The sequence below is a fragment of the Schistocerca nitens genome, chromosome 2 (genome assembly GCF_023898315.1).
Source record: "Schistocerca nitens isolate TAMUIC-IGC-003100 chromosome 2, iqSchNite1.1, whole genome shotgun sequence".
NCBI lineage: Eukaryota > Metazoa > Arthropoda > Insecta > Orthoptera > Acrididae > Schistocerca > Schistocerca nitens.
In genome coordinates this window covers 1165287646-1165303667 of record NC_064615.1, presented here as the reverse complement: position 1 = coordinate 1165303667, position 16022 = coordinate 1165287646, and positions in this window count along the sequence as shown.

Here is a 16022-nt window from a genome sequence, read left to right as displayed (position 1 = left end):
ATTAAGGCCCTTTTTTCACTGTCAAAATCCTAACTTGGCAGCACTAACCATTGTCAAAAAATGTTCCTGTAATAAAGAGAACATTCTAAGCAACTCAAGTTCCACCAGATTCATTAAAAGCTGTAGTTTCTGTATTAGATGATACTAATCGGGATTTCTGGACAGGAACATGGCCTTCTGTCTTTCTGTGTCAGAAATTTGGCAAGCCATAAAATATAACTGTGATTGTAAGTAGTAAGTGTTCCACTCTTACTGGCCACAGACTGGAAGACTCAAGAGATTAGGGTGAGTAGTAAGGACAGGGAGTAATGTGAAATCATAGTAGATGATCTACTGGAAAATTACCTTGAGCAATTAACCAGATAACCAAGTGATGGAAGTAACATCTTAGATCTCCAGTCTTCAACAATGTCACAAATAAATCAAAACTGAATGACACCAAAATTAGATAAGGATAGCCATGGGCAAAGAGCTTAAAAAATTCAAAAATAATATTCTATCCATCAGTCTGACAGAAACTCCTAAGATGTTTTGCTATTATGTTAAATCAGTATACAGATCAAAGCCATCTGTCCAGACACTCTGCAACCATAATGGCATTGAAATAATGGGTAAAAAAGAGAAGGCTGAGATATGAAACTCCTTTTTCCAAATAGGTTCACTGAGGAAGATCATACTGAGGTTCCTCCTTAATATATCCATGCAGATACCAAAATGATAGATATCAAAATCAGAGATCACAGGATAGAAAATCAACTGAAATTGTTCAATTGAAGAAAGACCACTGGGTCTGATAGATAACCGACATCATTCTACATAGAGCAGTCAAAGGAATTTGCTCCACTTCTAGCAGTACTGTACAGTAGATTGCTAGAGGAGCAAAGCATTTCTACTGATTGGAAAGTAATGCAGGTCATTCCTATTTTCAGGGGGAAGCGATGGGCAGACTAGAAGTCTATATCACTGGTGTTTGTCTGTTGTAGAACTTCAGAACATGCTTTGTACTGGCATATTATGACATTTCTGAAGACCAAAAATCTCCTCTTTAGCATTCAATGTGGATTCCAAAAACAACACTCATGTGAAATCTAGCTCACTCTGTCCATCCATGAGACTCAGAAGGCATTAGATACCAATGCTCAGGTTGCTGCAGTTTTCTTTGACTTCTTGAAGGCTTTTGATAGCTCTGCATTGCCACCTAATGAAGAAAATATTAGTATAAAGAATATCAGACCAGCTGTGTGACTGGGTTCAGAAGTCTGTAGAAAACAGGACACAGCATGTCTTTCTTAATTGAGAGAAATCTTCAAATATAAAAGTAAGTTCAGGCATCCCCTAACAGAATGTTATAGGACCATTACTTTCATGACCTAACGGATAATGATGAATGATGTTGTTGTATGCAGAGAAATCACTATGCTAGAAAACTGTAACAAAATACAGGAAAACCTGCAGAGTGTCAATGCGTAGTGTAGGGCTTGATAGCTGAGCAACATAAACAAATGTAACATACTGTGGGCAAATAGACAGAAAGAGCCATTACTGCATAATGACAGAATTGCAGTAATATCTTTTAAATATCTAGAAGTGTATATATAGAGCTATTTAAAATGGCACAACCACATAAAACTAACTGCAGAAAAGGCTGTGCCAGACAGATTCATTGGAGGAATCCTTCAGTTACCATAGCTTAAAAAGCCTGTGTTTCACCAATACATTAATATTAGAGAGATTTGAGCTGATACAGATGATTATCAACAATCATTCTTCCAATGGGCCATTCACAAATGGAACAGAAAATGGGGGCAGGGGAGTTATGGTAGTACACTCAGTACCCTTTGCCACAAACCATAAATAGACTTACTGAGTATACATGTAGGTGTAGATGTTTGCAGCCCACCAGCAGGAAGAATTTTAATCTTCATAAAATAGCTGGAGACAGTTTTTATATGGTTATGCAAAACTTAACTGCAGAATCATTGTTTGTAGATGCTTTAATATTGATTTTCTGTCAGAAGTAGTGATCAAGAGCACTTGGAATCATTGATTTCCAGCACTGGATTGTTTTTTACTTTAAAATTCCCTACAAGGTTTGAAGGAAATAGTGCAGCTACCATCTACAATATGTTTCTAGAACCAAAAACCTGCTCTAATCAGTAGTCAACTATTTATCTCTCCATAGATGATCACATATCAATAATAACATAATCTTAGAATAAAAGTATTGTATTGGAGGATCATAAACAATGGCTTGCTGTGTTTAAAGACAAATTTGGGAAGAACACTCAGGAAGAATTTATAAAGCAGATAGTTTAGTTGGAAAATTGAACTAAAAAACCATAAAAAATAAAGAGAAGAATAACTTGTGGATTTAAATTATAGTGTGCTAGGAAGACAGAAAGCTCTAACTAATTCAGTGGACAGATTGTAGTTAAGAGTTGATACAAAATTACCACAAAGACCATTGTTTAAAAAATGAAATACATCCGCTATGTCAGAAAAAGCCAGTCCTGGATGATGCTGGCTGTGTGTACAGGGGCCCTGTAATATTAGAACACAGCTTCACCATTAGGGAATAAACACTGTACCATCAGATGGACCAGGTCAGTGAATATGGTCACATAACCCTTGGCAATAATGTGATGTTGCAAAGTAACAATGGGGTCCATGGAATACCAAGATATTGCTGCCCAAAACATCACTGAACACCTTCCACCAAACATTCAACCAAATGACTTTTCTGCATTGCTCCATAGTCCTGGTTTTATGGCTTCAGCACCATGTTTCCCTTTTATTGGCATTTGCATCATGGATGAGCGGTTTTGGAATTCCACCTTGCCCTCTATTCCCTGATTACTGAACACATTTGCAATGTCACATTCAGTTCTGCAGGGACTTTTGCAGCTGTCATCCTCTTACTTTTCATCACAATCCTCTTCAGCAATCGTCCATCATGATGCCACAACACACTCTTTCATCCACATTGTGACTTAGTCGATGTCATTTTTCCACTTTCACTGTATCCACTCATGGTCACTCATCACACTATTTCATCTGAATTGTGTCTTAGTGGATGATGTTTTCTACTTTCACTGTATATGATATAGAGTCTCTGGACACACCAAACACTATGGCTACCCTTGTTATGAAAGCAGCCACCATATGAGCACCAACAATTTGCCCACATCTGAATGTACTTACCTCTAACATAATGCACTCACAACTGAAACAAATACCGTTCTAACCATGACCGACACTTGCAACACATTGAGGATATTGCACAGGTGCCTTCATGACCAAATACAACAGTGTGACGTGCAGGCTTAGCTACCATCTGTATTTATGTTCAAGCATGTATTTCTCTCAGTGTTTTCACATTATTGTCCGCTCCATGCAGTTCCACTCTCCACTGAGGAGTTAAATTCTGCTTTGGCTGTATGTTGATGTGTGTAAAAAATGTGATTTCTGTTCTAAGTGTTGAATTTCATTGACAAACCTGCTTTTGGATTTGGACTTGAGTGTGGTTACAACTAACAATGTGATATAGCTGGTTTTGCAGGATGCCCTGCCTCTGATGGAATATGATAAGCCTCTGAGGGGCCTGTGGCTGTTCTGGGTGGGTGAATCAGGCATACCTCGCACTTTGATCTTCCATAGGGATATGAATCCTGTGGCAAGGGGTTGAGACTGTGAGTAGAATAGGGATGTACCATGATGTTGTGTACATGAGGTGCATGATGGAATACCACTCACATTCCTAACATCTTGCCACAGGTCTTGTATCCCTGTGGAACACCTGCAAGACCTGCCCAATTGATCCACCAAGAACATTCTACTCCATTCCTATCACAGGCTTATCCTATCCCATCAGAAGCTTAGCCACCTTTGTAAGTGGACATGTTATATACCACCTCTGCTGTAATTTCTGCATGGCATTTTATGTGAGCGTGACCACCAACCATCTGTCCACCAGAATAAATGGCCACCACCAAACCATAGCCAAAGCAGAGTTAACCATGCAAGGATGAAGCATTCTGGTGAGCACAACATGCTGGAGTTCAATTGCTGCTTCACAGCCCAAGCTATATGGATCTGAGCCCCCTCACCCAGCAGCTTTTCTGAAGTATGCATTAGGGAGATATCATTGCAACATATCCTTTGCCCTTGCATTGCTGCTGGCCTCAATCTCTGCTAACCCAATGCACCTACATGCTCTACTTAACCTCCTCCTATTCCTCTATCCAGTTGGCACCCTTCCAGTCGATCATCAGGTACCACACAAACTCACCAGTTGTTTTGCCTGCGTGTCATCATATTTCTGTTTCATGGATCTGCTGCCTCTCCTCCAGAATTCCTATCCCCTACACCTGCTGCCTCCTTCCAAACTAGCAGCTACCTTCTCCAATCCCTTCTCCCTCTTCCCATCTCTTTCTCCCTCTACCCATCCCATCTCACCACACCTCACCCCAGTATATCTGTACAAAAGAATCCTGGAGATGATACTGACAGATCATATAGCTACTCAAGAACAGTATGTAAGAGTATTGTACATGGAGGATACTGTACCTAGGAACACATGATGTGTCCTGTTCACCGTTTCAATCTAATGACTGATTTTATATTAATGAAAGTAATTTTTGAAAATATAGTATATCTGTATAAATAAAATCTATTCTCAACTGGTGGTAGGAGAAAACACATGTAATAGTTATGAAAATGTCCTAGCTTTCAGAGCCAGTGGCTCCTTCTTCTTGCAAAAGTGTTGAAGAGAAAGGAAGAGGGATGAAGGAAAAGGACTGGCGAGGTCTAGGAAATGTGGAAAGTTATTTTTTATTTATTTGAGATGCATATTCCATAGATCCAGTAATGCGTGATCATGCATGGATGTGGAATGAGTCAAAGCAGATACAATATCAATCTCATACAATACAATACATACTGGCATATTACACATGGTAGATGAATGATTCAAAACTGGTACAATACAATAATATAATCAAGACAATAAACAATACAATACAATATAAAAATACAATAGTGATAAAAAAACAATACAGATAACAATGACAGGAAATAATCTGAATTACTACTCAAATTATTTATCTCTGTTGAAGAATTCATCTAAAGAGTAGAAACATTTTTCCAGTAGGAATTCCTTTAGCTATTTTTTGAATAGCATTTTATTTTCTTTTAGAAACTTTATATCACTCAGGAGTGCGTTAAAGATTTTTGTACTTGTGTACTTTACCCCTTTTTGTACCAGAGAGATATTTTTCCATTCACAGTGCATATCACCTTTCCGTCTTGCGTTATAATGATGGTATGCCTCATTTGCTTCATATTCAGAGGAATTGAGAAGAGTGAAAGCCATGAGTGAGAGGAGATATTGTAAGGTAGTGGTTCATATACCTAGCTGTTTAAAAATATTTCGACATGAGGTTTTTGGAGGGACACTACATATAATGCGACTACTTTTTTCTGGCTTACAAAAATTTTTTTTGAAAGTGGTGAGTTGCCCCAAAAGATTATTCCATAGCACATCACTGAATGAAAGTAGCCAAAATATGCAGACCTTGATACGTTGATGTCTCCAATTTTGGAGATTATTCGAATGGCAAATGTTGCTGAGCTAAGCTTTTTTAGTGTTTGCTGTATGTGGAATTACCAGTTGAGCCGGTTATCTATGGGAACGCCTAGGAACTATGTGCACTGAACGCTCTGTAACTGTTGGCTCTTGTGAGCAATGTTAATCTCTTCTGGGCTTATGTAACTGGATTGGAACTGCATGTAATTTGTTTTGCTGAGGTTTATTGCTAGAGAATTTGCCGTGAACCAGTTTAGAGCATTTTCAAGTGCTTGGTTGGTAATTAACTCTACGCCAGTGGAGGTTTTGCTGGCTGTCACTATACTTGTGTCATCTGCAAACATTGTGATATTGGTAGCACTAACTGAGGACGGAATAGGTCATTAATGTATATAATAAACAAGAGCGGACCAAGGACTGACCCTTGTGGAACTCCATGATGTACTGTTCCCCAGTCAGACTCTACCTCTCCTACTTGTAGATTGTTAACATCTAATACTATTTTTTGTTGTCTGTCTTCTAGATATGATCTGAGCCAGTTACCCACTTGTCCACGGATTCCATATTGGGCTGCTTTTCCTAAAAGTATTGTGTGATCAACACATTCGAAATCCTTAGTCAGGTCACAGAATATGCCAACAGATAATTTTTTCTTGTCAAGGCATTCTAAGACGTTATCTGTAAGTGTGTAAATTGCTTCGGTTGTAGATATGCCTGATGTGAAACCAAATTGTTGTTTACTAATTAGTGCAAATTTTTCAAGGTGAAGAAGTTACCCAGCAGCCCAGGTCAGGAGGTACTTACTGGATGGAATGACAAGGAAAAACTGATTCTTGAGGATTGCACTGGACAAGATTTGAAAACCTGATAGCTTAAGGTGGAAAATAGAGTAATAAGCAAGACTGAGATTACTGACAAAATATCATGCAAGAGTTAATAGGAACAGAAAGCCAACTCCATTGTATGTGGTAGCAGTAGAGGGCTGGGAAAAATAGGTCAGAAGGTAAAGAACAAAGAAAACTAAAAGGGAATGAAGAAATTAATAGTTACTGAGAAGAAATGCTGAGATCAAGTAAATTAAAGAAAATAATTACAATAAATTAAGGGCAATGTTGTAAAGCCAGTTCCCTTCTGTAGAGTTCTGAGATACTGCCGCTGGAGGGGAAGAATCCAGATGGCGTGTGTGGTGACACAAGAATGGAGATCACAAGTGTCACACTGCAGAGCACTCTCTACAACAGGTTGTTGTGTGCTGTTAAGTACAGGGCTATTACAAATGATTGAAGCGATTTCATAAATTCACTGTAGCTCCATTCATTGACATATAGTCACGACACACTACAGATACGTAGAAAAACTCATAAAGTTTTGTTTGGCTGAAGCCGCACTTCAGGTTTCTGCCACCAGAGCACTCGAGGGTGCAGTGAGACAAAATGGCGACAGGAGCTGAGAAAGCGTATGTCGCGCTTGAAATGCACTCACATCAGTCAGTCATAACAGTGCAACGACACTTCAGGACGAAGTTCAACAAAGATCCACCAACTGCTAACTCCATTCGGTGATGGTATGCACAGTTTGAAGCTTCTGGATGCCTCTGTAAGGGGAAATCAACGGGTCGGCCTGCAGTGAGGGAAGAAACGGTTGAACGCGTGCGGGTAAGTTTCATGCGTAGCCCGCGGAAGTCGACGAATAAAGCAATCAGGGAGCTAAACGTACCACAGCCGATGGTTTGGAAAATCTTACGGAAAAGGCTAAAGCAGAAGCCTTACCATTTACAATTGCTACAAGCCCTGACACCCGATGACAAAGTCAAACGCTTTGAATTTTCGGCGTGGTTGCAACAGCTCATGGAAGAGGATGCATTCAGTGCGAAACTTGTTTTCAGTGATGAAGCAACATTTTTTCTTAATGATGAAGTGAACAGACACAATGTGCAAATCTGGGTGGTAGAGAATCCTCACGCATTTGTGCAGCAAATTCGCAATTCACCAAAAGTAACGTGTTTTGTGCAATCTCACGGTTTAAAGTTTACGGCCCCTTTTTCTTCTGCGAAAAAAACGTTACAGGACACGTGTATCTGGACATGCTGGAAAATTGGCTCATGCCACAACTGGAGACCGACAGCGCCGACTTCATCTTTCAACAGGATGGTGCTCCACTGCACTTCCATCGTGATGTTCGGCATTTCTTAAACAGGAGATTGGAAAACCGATGGATCGGTCGTGGTGGAGATCATGATCAGCAATTCATGTCATGGCCTCCATGCACTCCCGACTTAACCCCATGCGATTTCTTTCTGTGGGGTTATGTGAAGATTCAGTGTTTAAACGTCCTCTACCAAGAAACATGCCAGAACTGCGAGCTCGCATCAACGATGCTTTCGAACTCATTGATGGGGACATGCTGTGCCGAATGTGGGAGGAACTTGATTATCGGCTTGATGTCTGCCGAATCACTGAAGGGGCACATATCAAACATTTGTGAATGCCTAAAAAAAACTTTTTGAGTTTTTGTATGTGTGTGCAAAGCATTGTGAAAATATCTCAAATAATAAAGTTATTGTAGAGCTGTGAAATCGCTTCAGTCATTTGTAATAACCCTGTATATACCTTTTCTAATCTTTTTCTTTGCTTGTCTCCCTTTTTCTCTCATTATTTCTTTCTCTGCCTCCTTTTTGTCACTCTCACCATCTCTAATACTCCAGACCAACCTCTTTGGCCATGATATTCCCATAAGATATTATATTCAGTATTTTCAAAAACATGATTTTGCACTATAGAAACTCATGTTCTGTTTCTTGAAACTTGCTTGTCACTGGGCATTATCTCTAAAGGCCTAATATTTTAAGTCCCTCTTCCTCATTGTCATCCCACTTTTCACAATCCCTTTTTACAGTTTTAAATACAGCAGTATCTTGCTCTTACTCAACTAATCTCTCACATATACACTTCTTCTGTCAATTTCCACACTACCAGACTTCTACACCTACATATACACCCACAAGCCACAAGCCACCCTACAGTGCATGGCAGAGGGTACGCTGTACCACTACTAGTCATTTCCTCTCCTTTTCCTTTTCCCCTCAAAAATAGAGTATTGGGAAAATTACCATCTATATACCTCTGTATAAGACCTAATTTCTCATATCTTTTCTTCGCGGTTCTTACACAAACTGTATGGTGGCAGCAGTAGAATCTCTCTACAGTCAGCCTCAAATGCTGGTTCTCTAAATTTTCTCAGTAGTGTCCCTTGAAAAGTATGTTGCCTTCCCTCCAGGGGTTTCCATTTGAGTTCCTGAAGCATCTCTGTAATGCCTGTGTATTCCTCGAACCTACTGGTAACAAATCTACCATGCCTCTGTATTGATTCAAGGTCTTTCTTTAACCTGACCTGGTTAGGATTCCAAACACTCAAGCAGTAATCAAGAACAGGTTGCGCTAATATACTATATGTGATCTCTCTTACAGGTGAACCACACTTTCCCAAAATTCTTCCAGTAGAATGAAGTCAACCATTCACCTTACCAACCACAATCCTCACACACTTGTACTATTTCATATCACTTTGCAACATTATTCCCAGATATGTCAATAATGTGATCATGTCAAACAGCACACTAGTAATGCCATATTATAGTTACAGGTATCTTTTTCCTACTTGTCTCCATTAAATTACATTTTCTCATATTTAGGACTAGCTGCCATTCATCATACCAACTATAAATTTTGTCTAAATCATCTTTCCTACAGTTACTCAACAATGACTCCTTTCCTTACACAACAACATCATCAGCAAACAGCAGAAGATTACTGTTGACCTTGTCTGTCAGCTCATTTATGTATACAGAGAATAACAGCAGCCCTATTGCATTTGCCTGCGGTGCTCCTCATGATAAGCTTTCCTATGATGAATACTCACCATTGAGTACAAAATACTGTGTTTTGTTACTTAAGACGTTCTCAAGCACCTCCCGTATCTGGGAACCTATATTGTATACTTGTACCTTCATTAACAGTATGGAACATGGCACCGTGTCAAATGCATTTCAGAAATCTAGGAATATGGAAACTTCCTATTGCCCTTCATCCATAGTTCACATGGTATCAGGTGAGATAAGGGCATGCTGATTTTTGCATGAGCAATTCTTCCTAAAACCATGTTGATTAATGGACAAAAGCTTCTTGGTCCCAAAGAAATTTATTATATCCTAACTCAGAATATGCTCAGTTACTCTGTATCAAACTGACACTAAGGATATTAGTCTGTAATTTTGAAGGTCCCTTCTTTTACAGAAGTCACCAGTGCTTTTTATCAGACACTTGGGACTTAACTCATGGTGAAATATTCATGAAAAATGCAAGCTAAAGGGCCAGTGCCATAGAATACTGTTTGTAAACCTGGATTTGATTTCCATCCAGACCTACTGACTCATTTGTTTTCAACTTTTTCAGTTATTTCTCTCCATTGTGTCTCTGCACCAGAAATGCCTATCACTATGTTGTCCATATGGGAGTTTGTGTGTCAGTCAGAGAAAGGTATGTTTGTGCAATTCTCCTGTATGAATGATTTCTTAAATGCAAAATTTAAAACTTTGGCTTTTGTTTTGTTATCTTCTACTGACACATCAGACTGGTCAATGAGTGACTGGACAGTCATCTGAGGCTCTCTTTGTGATTTTAAATAGGAACAGAAATTTCTCAGGCTTTTGCTAAGATAGGATGGCGGTAGTTGTTGCATGCTTTGTAGATAGATCCTTTTAAGATGTACAAATCTCTACTAACCTCTGCCTGTTGTCATTTGTACATTCTCTTTTAAACTGAGAGTGCAACAGCCTTTGCTTCTTCAGCATTTTCTGAATTTTGTTGTTAAACAATGGCGGATCTTTTTCAACCTTCATCAACTTACTAGGCACATACTTCTCCAGAGCATGATTTACAATCAATTTAAACTGTGCCCACAATTCCTCAGTGTACATCATACTGGAAATAAATGATGTCGGTTCATTGGCTAAGTGAGATGCTAACAACTGCTTATCTGCTCTTTCTAGGAGAAATACTGTGCTAGACTTCTTGAATGATTTATTAACATTCATAACCATAGTTGCTATGATGACATCATGATTGCTAATCCCTGTCTCTATACTGACACCTAAGATCCAGCTTGCTTGTAGCTAGATGGTCTAAGATACTACCATTGTGCATGGGCTCCCAAACTAGCTGTACAAGTCAATTTTCAAAAGTACTTTGCAAGATTGTCTGTCTGTACCCCCTGCAATGAATCCACAGACATCCCAGACTATACTCACTAGATTAGAGGTGTCTCCATCTAATACTGCATTCTCCTGCATGATCTGGGTACATAAGCACTACTGACCATGCACTATCTTTGAATGACTCTAAAACTGTCACAGCAGAATTGGACCACAAAAAAATTAAAAATTAACTTGATTTCACATAGAACAGTTGTATGTGACCAGATAACTTCACTGTCACTCTGTTTCAGACTCAGCAGTGAATATTTTTGTCAACTGCAATGATCTCTCTGGCATCTGATCTGTCTTTCCAATATATGTTCCATGATTCACTAAGTTTATCAGAGCTTTCTACTTCAGGTTTCAACCAGCCCTCAGTCCCAAGACTGATCTGAGCGCAAGAATTTTCCTGGTGGCCAGTAAATTCAGAATTTTTGTTACAAATACTTCAACAGTTTAGTGATAAAATTTTGACAGTCAAAGTGCTTTTACTTTGAATGTGGTCTGATTTTGCTATCTGTGTATCATCTGGTGAGTGTTCATCAGAGTACCTCAAACTACCACCTAGCCTAAAAAATCGTGTGCACACCGAAAGTACTCAGCTAATGAAGTAGCTACATCCTCTGTGTTTTACTCTGATTGTAGTCTGATTTTGCTATTTGTTTATCTGGTGAGTGTTCATCAGAGTATCACAAACTACTGCCTTGCCTAAAACAACCATGTGCTGTCCATAAGTACTCTGCCACCCAAGTAGCTGCTTTCTTTGTGTAGTGCACCTTGACCTTTCAGGGGAAGTCCTACAGCTCCCCACTCAATAACACAGGTCCAGGAATCTGCAGCCGAGGCCTTCATTGAAATGGCAAAGCCTTTGCCTGAGAGTGACCACTCAGCTCTAAACCCAAGAACCCCAACCAACTCTTGCAACAATTATGAGCTTTGCTTGCAATGCAAGCGAGAGGCATGTAGCCTTCACTACTTAGCTGGCCACTTGTATGAACTGAGGATGTCCTCAGAACCAGCACAGCAGTCATTGTTGATTCTGTGTGAGCCACCACTGGCAAATGACTGCACACTGCATGCTTACCAGACAGCCATACTGACTGCACACTGGCTTTCTTTCCACCCCTGAATGCTATCTCCCAAGGGTCTCCATAATGTGCCTAACTTTGGAGCTCCAGGTAACTATAAAATCCCTGTCCATGTATGTCTGCTCAGTTCCTGCTGAGGTAATGGCCACCTGTTCACTAACAGACCAAACAGGTGAGGCCAGATGTCCAGTCTCCACATTAGTCCTCCACAACGAGTGATGCAAACACATTACCATCCCCCACTCATACTGATATGAGGGCAGATCCACATTTTCAGGAGGTGCCTCAACAGCAGAGTTCATGGGCAAAACAAGTGACACCTGAGGTGTCCCCCATGACACCCTGAGACACCAGCCTGAAAGTGACTTACCATAGCCAAAAGCAAATTCAGCTGTTCACGAACTGTGACCAGCTCCTCCTGCATCTGCACACAGCATGCACACATCATATCCATCCTAGCAAGACTAACTGAAGAAGTAAACTACAAAAGCAGACAGACTCTCACATATGCAACTCTCCACCTTCCTGATGGAATCTGACACTTCAATGAGCTGTGTAGCTGGCTGTTCAGAAGAAATGAAAACTGTGCTGTAGACTACCAGAATTGACACTTCCAGTTAAAAAACACAAATTTAACCTCTGAAATAGAAAAATACACACAAAACTTAAAAAGTATATTTATTTATCTTGTTTATTTAAATTTAAGAAATATACTACTAGGAACCCCCAATGAACCATGGACCTTGCCGTTGGTGGGGACACTTTCGTGCCTCAATGATACAGATAGCCATACCGTAGGTGCAACCACTACAGAGGGGTATCTGTTGAGAGGCCAGACAAACGTGTGGTTCCTGAAGAGGGGCAGCAGCCTTTTCAGTAGTTGCAGGGGCAACAGTCTGGATGATTGATTGCCCTGGCCTTGTAACACTAACCAAAACGGTCCTGCTGTGCTGGTACTGCGAACAGCTGAAAGCAACGGGAAACTACAGCTGTAATTTTTCCCAAGGGCATGCAGCTTTACTCTATGATTAAATGATGATGGAATCCTCTTGGGTAAAATATTCTGGAGGTAAAATAGTCCCCCATTTGGATCTCCGGGAAGGGACTACTCAAGAGGACGTCATTATCAGGAGAAAGAAAACTGGCGATCTACGGATCAGAGTGTGGGATGTCAGATCCCTTAATCGGGCAGGTAGGTTAGAAAATTTAAAAAGAGAAATTGATAGGTTAAAGTTAGATATAGTGGGAATTAGTGAAGTTCGGTGGCAGGAAGAACAAGACTTTTGGTCAGGAGAATACAGTGTTATAAATACAAAATCAGATAGGCGTAATGCAGGAGTAGGTTTAATAATGAATAAAAAAATAGGAGTGCGGGTAAGCTACTACAAACAGCATAGTGGCGCATTATTGTGGGAAGATAGACATGAAGCCCACACCTACTACAAGTAGTACAAGTTTATATGCCAACTAGCTCTGCAGATGATGAAGAAATTGACGAAATGTATGATGAGATAAAAGAAATTATTCAGGTAGTGAAGGGAGACGAAAATTTAATAGTCATGGGTGACTGGAATTCAACAGTAGGAAAAGGAAGAGAAGGAAATGCAGTAGGTGAATATGGATTGGGGCTAAGAAATTCAAGAGGAAGCCGCCTGGTAGAATTTTGCACAGAGCATAACTTAATCATAGCTAACACTTGGTTCAAGAATCATGAAAGAAGGTTGTATACATGGTAGAACACTAGAGATACTAGAAGGTTTCAGATAGATTATATAATGGTAAGACAGAGATTTAGGAACCAGATTTTAAATTGTAGCCCGCATCTCGTGGTCGTGCGGTAGCGTTCTTGCTTTCCACGCCCGGGTTTGATTCCCGGTGGGGTCAGGGATTTTCTCTGCCTTGTGATGGCTGGGTGTTGTGTGATGTCCTTAGGTTAGTTAGGTTTAAGTAGTTCTAAGTTCTAGGGGACTGATGACCATAGCAGTTAAGTCCCATAGTGCTCAGAGCCATTTGAACCATTTTTTTTAAAAATTGTAAGACATTTTCAGGGGAGATGTGCACTCTGACCACAATCTATTGGTTATGAACTGTAGATTAAAGCTGAAGAAACGGCAAAAAGGTGGGAATTTAAGGAGATGGGACCTGGATAAACTGAAAGAACCAGAGGTTGTACAGAGTTTCAGGGAGAGCATAAGGGAACAATTGACAGGAATGGGGGAAAGAAGTACAGTAGATGAAGAATGGGTAGCTCTGAGGGATGAAGTAGTGAAGGCAGAGGATCACGTAGGTAAAAAGACAAGGCCTAGTAGAAATCCTTGGGTAACAGAAGTATTGAATTTAATTGATGAAAGGAGGAAATATAAAAATGCAGTAAATGAAGCAGGCAAAAAGGAATACAAACATCTCAAAAATGAGATCGACAAGAAGTGCAAAATGGCTAAGCAGGGATGGCTAGAGGACACATGTAAGGATGTAGAGGCTTATCTCACAAGGGGTATGATAGATACTGCCTGCAGGAAAAGTAAAGAGATGTTTGGCGAAAGGAGAACCACTTGCATGAATATCAAGAGCTTGGATGGAAACCCAGTTCTAAGCAAAGAAGGGAAAGCAGAAAGGTGGAAGGAGAATATAGAGGGGTCTATACAAGGGCGATCTTCTTGAAGACAATATTATGGAAATGGAAGAGGATGTAGATGAAGATGAAATGGGAGAGACGATACTGCGTGAAGAGTTTGAGAGCACTGAAAGACCCTGAGTCGAAACAAGGCCGCTGGAGTAGACAACATTCCATTAGAACTACTGACGGCCTTGAGAGAGCCAGTCCTGACAAAACTCTACCATCTGGTAAGCAAGACGTATGAGACAGGCGAAATACCCTTAAGCTTCAAGAAGAATATAATAATTCCAATCCCAAAGAAAGCAGGTGGTGACAGATGTTAAAATTACCAAACTATCAGTTTAGTAAGTCACAGTAGCAAAATACTAACACGAATTCTTTACAGGTGAATGGAAAAACTAGTAGAAGCTGACCTCATGGAAGATCAGTTTGGATTCCATAGAAATATTGTAACATGTGAGGCAATACTGTCCTTACAACTTAGAAGAAAGATTAAGGAAAGGCAAACCTATGCTTATAGCATTTGTAGACTTAGAGAAAGCTTTTGACAATGTTGACTGGAATACTCTCTTTCAAATTATAAAGGTGGCGGGGATAAAATAAGGGAGCGAAAGGCTATTTACAATTTGTACAGAAACCAGATGGCAGCTATAAGAGTCGAGGAACATGAAAGGAAGCAGTCGTTGGGAAGGGAATGAGACAGGGTTGTAGCCTATCCCCGATGCTATTCAATCTGTATATTGAGCAAGCAGTAAAGGAAACAAAAGAAAAGTTTGGAGTAGGTATTAAAGTCCATGGAGAAGAAATAAAAACTTTGAGGTTTGCCGATGACATTGTAATTCTGTCAGAGACAGCAAAGGACTTGGAAGAGCAGTTGAACAGAATGGATAGTGTGTTGAAGGGAGGATATAAGATGAACATCAACAAAAGCAAAATGAGGATAATAGAATGTAGTTTAATTAAGTTGGGTGATGCTGAGGGATTTAGATTAGGAAATGAGACACTTAAAGTAGTAAAGGAGTTTAGCTATTTGGGAAGCAAAATAACTGATGATGATCAAAGTAGAGAAGATATAAAATGTAAACTGGCAATGGCAAGGAAAGCGTTTCTGAAGAAGAGAAATTTGTTAACATCGAGTATAGATGTGTCAGGAAGTCGTTTCTGAAAATATTTGTATGGAGTGTAGCCATGTATGGAAGTCAAAGATGGATGATAAATAGTTTGGACAAGAAGAGAATAGAAGCTTTCAAAACGTGGTGCTACAGAAGAATGCTGAAGATTAGATGGGTAGATCACATAACTAATGAGGAGGTATTGAATAGAATTGGGGAGATGAGGAGTTTGTGGCAAAACATGACCAGAAGAAGGGATCGGTTGGTAGGACATGTTCTGAGACATCGAGGGATCACCAATTTAGTATTGGAGGGCAGCGTGGAGGGTAAAAATCGTAGAGGGAGACCAAGAGATGAATACACTAAGCAA